The sequence below is a fragment of the Gymnoscopelus microlampas genome, assembly GCF_963454915.1.
Source record: "Gymnoscopelus microlampas genome assembly, chromosome: 22".
NCBI lineage: Eukaryota > Metazoa > Chordata > Actinopteri > Myctophiformes > Myctophidae > Gymnoscopelus > Gymnoscopelus microlampas.
Genome location: NC_139959.1, coordinates 30,736,417 through 30,743,188, shown reverse-complemented (window position 1 = coordinate 30,743,188; position 6,772 = coordinate 30,736,417).

Here is a 6,772-nt window from a genome sequence, read left to right as displayed (position 1 = left end):
TTGGTATAAGCACTAATTATATACTAGGGCTTAAGTAGTTAATCATCATCAGGGCTATATTTTGGTAATATTTCGTTGTTGCCGGATGGAAACCTCATAGTGTATGTGCAAAACCGTTGCTTTTCAGGATTCAAATTCAAAAGTAGCAGTGGTGGGACTTTTTTTACCTGAGTAAAAGTATCAATACGAGGTTCCTGCCACGGCAGCCACAATTTACAATGCAGGTGCGACGGCCCAACTGCTGATAGAACGTCTGTATTCCTTGTTGTATGGACAAACCAGTCGCCTCCCCTAGCGACAGGCGATGGGGATAATTGAATGATGATGCCCCAACAAAAGTCCCCCGGTATCGGGCTAGAGAGAACGACACTGATAGCGCAAAGGGAAGGGGGGTGGAGGAGAGAAGAGGGTGAACCAAGAGCTCATGCATGAACATTTTGGTCTTTATGGGTTTAAGTGCCTGGAATCACTGGAGGGTACAACGTGCTCTCCTCTCTGGATGGAATGTGTTCTAACGGAGAACACCGTGTGAGGACACAGGCTTCCCGCGCTGCTATCGCTAAAGTAGTATTGTGTTCTTTCTTCTCTGTGGGCACCGCACGGCTAGGTTTTTTCTTCTTCTATTTAGTCGTGCCATGAAGACCAGGCATGGTCGGACTGGGACCAAAATTCAGCCCTGGCATTTTGGTCCGGACCGGCCCACCACCCCCCGGGCCGTTTTGTCAACGGCCCGGGGGCGATTTCTTTTTTTTAATGTAACTTTGCAGATATAAATTATATACCAAGGCTATTTGAAAATAGCCGATCTACAAGCTCACAACGCGTCGCATCACGACACATTGTGAGCTTGTAGATCTGCTATTCTCAAACATTTTAGTGCTTTTACTTTTGGTACTTTAAGTACATTTTCATACCAATACTTTTGTACTTTCACTCAAGTACATTTTTAACACCAGACTTTTACTTGTAACTGAGTACTTCTACATTGCAGTATTGATACTTTTACTTAAGTAAAACCTTTGAGTACTTTTTCCAACACTGGTAAAAAAATAAAAAAAATCACCTATGAGGACAAATCAGTGCGAGTGTGATAATTTCCAGAAACATCGATCTGAAGCACCCTCGTATATACATAGCGCGCACCGCGCGGCTATCGCTAACGGCGTTTATATTGCCACTCACCATCTGCGTTGGGCCCTATTAGCGGAAAACCCTCTTGTCCTCTTGTCACCGGGTAACGCTCTTATCCCCGTTCGCGTCCGCCCCCGGGGCCACAGCGCGCTGCGTCATTCATTCTTAGTCATTATTACCAGCGCCCAGCGGATGGATGCCGCGCGGGGCGATGTTGATGCAATCATCTGCTTGTTACAATTGGAATTTCCATAAATCTTCACTCGAGGTGGAGAAGAGGGCACAAGCCGACGTGTCGATTATCCCGCTAAGACCGGGAAACGCATCTGTGAGTCATTCTTTTAATTTCTTTTGGCTATTCAAAAATAGCAGATATACAAGCTCGTCGCGCGGCACTCGGTTCCGCGCGACTAGCTTGTAGATCTGCTATTTTTTGAAAAAAAACAAGAAAATTCATTCAAATCTTATATATTTTCTTCTTATATATTCTTATATATTCGTGCAAATCTTATATATATTTTTAAAGCGAACATTTTTTAACTCAAATATTTGCTTCGGGGGAATTCTGCAGTTTTTTTTTTTTTTAAACACACGTTGCTATAATATCAGTGGTTCTCAAACTTTTTCACGTCAAGGACCACCCAAAATGATATGCATTTATCCGGACCCCCCCATCTCCAGACCCCCCATCTCAAAATATTTTGACCCCCCAGAAGCAAAGATTTGAGTCAAAAAAATATTTTCAACGATTGATCACAATTGTTTTCCTAAAAAAATAGCAGATCTACAAGCTCATATAGCGCGGCACTCGGTGCCGCGCTATATGAGCTTGTAGATCTGCTATTTTTGAATAGCCCCAAAGAAATCTAAAAATGACACACAGATGCGTTCCCGGGTCTGAAGGGGTTATTTACAACTCCGGGAGCGTTCATCCGATAGGCCAACGGAGACGCGTCGGCGCCGAGTCTCTCTCCGGGTCTCGCCGTCCCGTGGCATTTCAGCTTATTGATCACTTATGGAGAGAGCAAATTAGGAGAGATTAACAGCAGCGCGGTGTAATCACTAATTCGGAGCTTCAAAAGGGCAGAGCTACGCCATTCACAAGAAAGGCACACAAATCACGAGGCTGTCTGTTCACTGCCTTGTTGAACGTTCGAAACGGTTATTGTTTCAGGAAATGGAAAACCTGTGTTCCAATGGATCCAACGTGGTTATTATAGTCACAAGCTCTCGTTAAAGGGATAGTTCACCCCCAAAAGGACCTTTTTTTCCCCATCGATTAGTCACCTCATGGACATTTATGGACATCATTTGATGACCGGCAGTGGTTCCGGTATAGGAGACAAAAAGAGCCTCCTTTGTGTCTCCTACCGTAACCGCTGCATACCGATCCGCTGGTCATCAAATTATTGGCTTAGGAATGCGACAAAAATAAATAGTCTCCATGGGGTGACTAATCAATAGGGTGAACTATCCCTTTAATACTTTTATTTGGTTCAATAAACCCACAGACAAACCTATGTTATACTTTGGCTATTCAAAAACAGCAGATCTACAAGCTCACAATGGGCCAGTGAGCTAGTGTAGATCTGCTATTTTCGAAATCATTCAACTTAAGACTTTCGGTATTTGAAGTACATTTTGAGACTAAATACTTTACTTTTTCATCAAGGACAATGTATGAATGTAGACCTTTTACTCGTAACCAGTGGTGGAAAAGGTACTCAAATGTTTTACTTAAGTAAAAGTATTAATACTGCAATGTAGAAGTACTCTGTTAGGGTGCGCTCCCACCGCACTTTTATTTTACCTCTGGGGCAGAATCTGCCAATGCTTTGTCAATGTAAATGCGTGGATTCCTGGTCTTGCGGATTTTTTCCAAGAATCCACGCATTTGTATTGACAAAGCATTGGCAGATTCTGCCCCAGAGGTAAAATAAAAGTGCGGCGGGAGCGCACCCTTACAAGTAAAAGTCTGTTGTTCAAAATGTACTTGAGTAAAAGTACAAAAGTATTGGTATCAAAATGTACTTGAAGTACTAAAAGTAAAAGTACTGAAATGTTTGAAAATAGCAGATCTAAAAGCTCACAACGCGTCGACGCGTTGTGAGCTTTTAGATCTGCTATTTTCAAATAGCCTATGTATACAATAGGACTAAAGTAGTTATTATATGTTTTATAATTTATATCTGCAAAGTAACTAGTAACTAAAGTTTTCAAATAATTGTTGTGGAGTAAAAGTATCATATTTGAGATGTAGTGGAGTAGAAGCAAAAGCACTGAAAATTGGAAATAATTGAAAAGTAGCCTACCTCAAAACTGTACTTAAGTACAGTACTTGAGTACATGTACTTAGTTACTTTACAACACTGCTTTGTAACAGAATATTTCTACATTTGTGTTAAAAAAAAACCTTCTTCCACAACTGCCGGCACGGAGGGAACGGGGGGGGGGGGGGTGGGGGGAGTGAACGAACGGCCATGGTCGCCACAGAGCAGACATCTGGGTAAAAGATTAGAGGAAGTGAAGAACATTAACTGACACAAGCTGCGACGGCGGAGGGACCGCCGCCCCTCCGCCGCCCAGTCCCCAACTGTATTCCAGGTACGGGATCCCCCCCCCCCTCCTGTTCCCACTTCTCTCAGACCTGTGCACATAAATCAAGGAGCAGAACTGTCCCTGTATGATAGAGGCAAATTATTACAGCTAAACACACAAGAATACGGGATGATTAATCCGTTAAGGCCGGGGAACCCATCCGTGTGTCATTTCAAGAGCTCATAGCGCGGCACTACGACCTTGTAGATCTGCTATTTTTGAAAAATCGTGAACATTCGTGAAAATCTTTGAATACAGTTTTTAAAGCGAACGTTTTTAACTCAAATCTTTGCTTCTGGGGGATTCTACAAATGTCTTCTAAGTCCTAACATTTAAAAAAAAGTGCAGTAACTACGTTTTCGGACACACCGACTTATTTGTGTATCCCAAAGGTCAAATTAGCCTTTGTGATTTTGGGGGATAAACAATTACCTCAAGAACAGATGTACAATTAGTGTAATATCACTTATATGCCAATATCTCATTTGGCTGACCAGTTGAATCACTTTTAAACCCATTTTTCAGTGATTTCTTTTTCGTGGTTACTGCACTTTGGCTTGGCAGGGCAGAGTGGTTGTCAAACATTTTCATGTCATGGACCCCCAAAATGATATCTATTTAGCCCCCATCGCAAAATATTTAGTTCCAGGGACCCCCAGAAGCAAAGGTTTGAGTTAAAAGCGTAAATATATATTCAAAGATTTTTCACCCTCAAAAATAGCAGATCTATGTGCTTGTATATCTGCTATTTTTGAACAGCCAAAATACATTCAAAAAAATGACACAGTAGCCGCATGCGTTCCCGCCCGGATTGAAAGGGTTAACGTGTCCAGGGGGGGGGCCTCCAAAGAGGTAGACGGAGACGAGAGATGATTTATTACCCTCCACACACAGACAGGCTGAAACGAAGGAGAGGGGGGGAGCCAGACTGAATACATTGAGTATAGGGGGGGCCGCCGCATGCTGCTGGCTCCCTCTGCACCAGGAGTGTCTCGATGAGAAGGCGGTTATACAGTCAAAAGGAGCGAACAGGGGACAGCTGAAAGCACCAGCCGCACCGAACGAACACACTTGTCTGGGGAAGTTAAATGGCGTTTGTGTCGTCCCTCTCCAGTGATTCAGAGTCAATCTTTGACAAGGCCCTGTTGGGAGAGAGAGTGGTCTATTCAGGGGGGGGGGGGGGGGGGACCCAAGTGCATATAACGCTTTGAAGCACAGCTGTTCGTTTTTCAGGTTCAGAAATGCCGCCGTTCTCGATCACCTATTATAGTAGGGCAGTTTAGAGGCTCCGTGAGCACCCCAAAAACACATCTCTGTAACCTGTTTTTTTAGGACCCTAAAGGTGTCTAGTTATGATTTATTCTTGTTGCCCTGGTCAACTAATGTCCCATGGGGTTTATTTTTAACCCTTTCTGACACCTACCCCCAACCCAAACCATAAAACATGGTGATAACAGAGAATAGTGCCATAACTCTTGAAGTAAACAACATACAGCGACAAATGCAAACACATTTTTCTATATCATTTTGACCCAAGGAATTAGAGTGGTTATTATAAAGATCCAAGCACATCTTGACTCTATTTCAGGACAGAAACAGCCAAAAACTAGCAGAAAATGTTCAAATCACAATTATCACATCTATATTTCTCTTTGTACTAAACATTTAAGGTGTATTCTTTTTTACCATATGTTTTTTAGGACCTTTATGGTGTCTAGTAAAGATTTATTCTTGTTGCCCTGGTCAAATATTGGCCCATGGGGTTCATTTTAACCATTTCTGACACCTATTCCCGATCAAACCATAAAATGGAGATAACAGAAAATACCATAACTCTTGAAGTAAACAACCTACAGAGACAAATGAACACATTTTTCATTTGGACCCAAGGAATTCATTGTAGTGGTTAATATTAAGATTCAAGAACATTTTGACTCTTTGACACCTGAAATCGCATCTATATTTCTCTTTGTAGCGAACGTGTTTAATTAATGTTTAGATTATAATCTAAATTGAAAAGTAAGTATCAAAAAATAGAAATCCTCTTGTAAAGTAAAACATACCTCCCAGCTGTACTTGTGAGATTGTTCTCCCTGGTGAAAAAAAAAATGGACAGGTGATGATGGTTCAACTCCGCAGCGGGCATTTGGGATACAGAGACAGAGACAGAGACAGAGACAGAGACAGAGAGACAAACAGAGACAGAGAGACAGACAGACAGACAGACAGACAGACAGACAGATAGACAGACAAAGAGAGACACAGGCACAGAGAGAGAGAGAGAGAGAGAGAGAGAGCAGGGATGGAAGTGTAATAACAGAAGAGAAATGTCATATTTGCATATCTCAGAAATACATCACAGGACAGCCGTAAAGGGAGCCTTTGCACACAGTTTTGCATATTGAGAGAAATTTCCGGTGCTTTGTGGTGAGCCGCTGTTTACGTGCAATATTTAAGAGAAGATAAAGGTCACGTCGAGGAGGGGAGCGAGGCAACGCAGCGCTTTGACTCCTGGAATTAAAAAAGCTGAAATGCAATGAGGAGATGAGAGTTCTCATAAAAACACACTTTATGACATATGTTTGGGCCCCCGCACACAAACACAAAGAAAGACGCAGATATACAGTGTGCGTGCGCACACACACACACACACACACACACACACACACACACACACACACACGTGCGTGCAGGGAGGTAGTACCATTTCTCCCTCAGACGGACGACCCCCCCCCCCCATTGTTTTTTCCGACTCTCTACATATAGTGTTGTTTTTTCGGTATTTTTGTGATATGTTGTTTTTCCGACTCTGTACACATAGTGTTGTTTTTTCTGTATTCTTTTTGTGATGATTTTGAACTGTTTGGTGCAATTTCATGTGTTTATGAATTGAATACGAGGACCTCAATGGAAACAACACTGCAAGGACTTTTTTGGACGGACCTTTTAGACAAAGTGTTTTTAACTGTCCTTTAACTGTGCTGTTTTACATTTTAGCCTAATAAAATATTCAATCAATCAATCAAAAACATGCACACACACA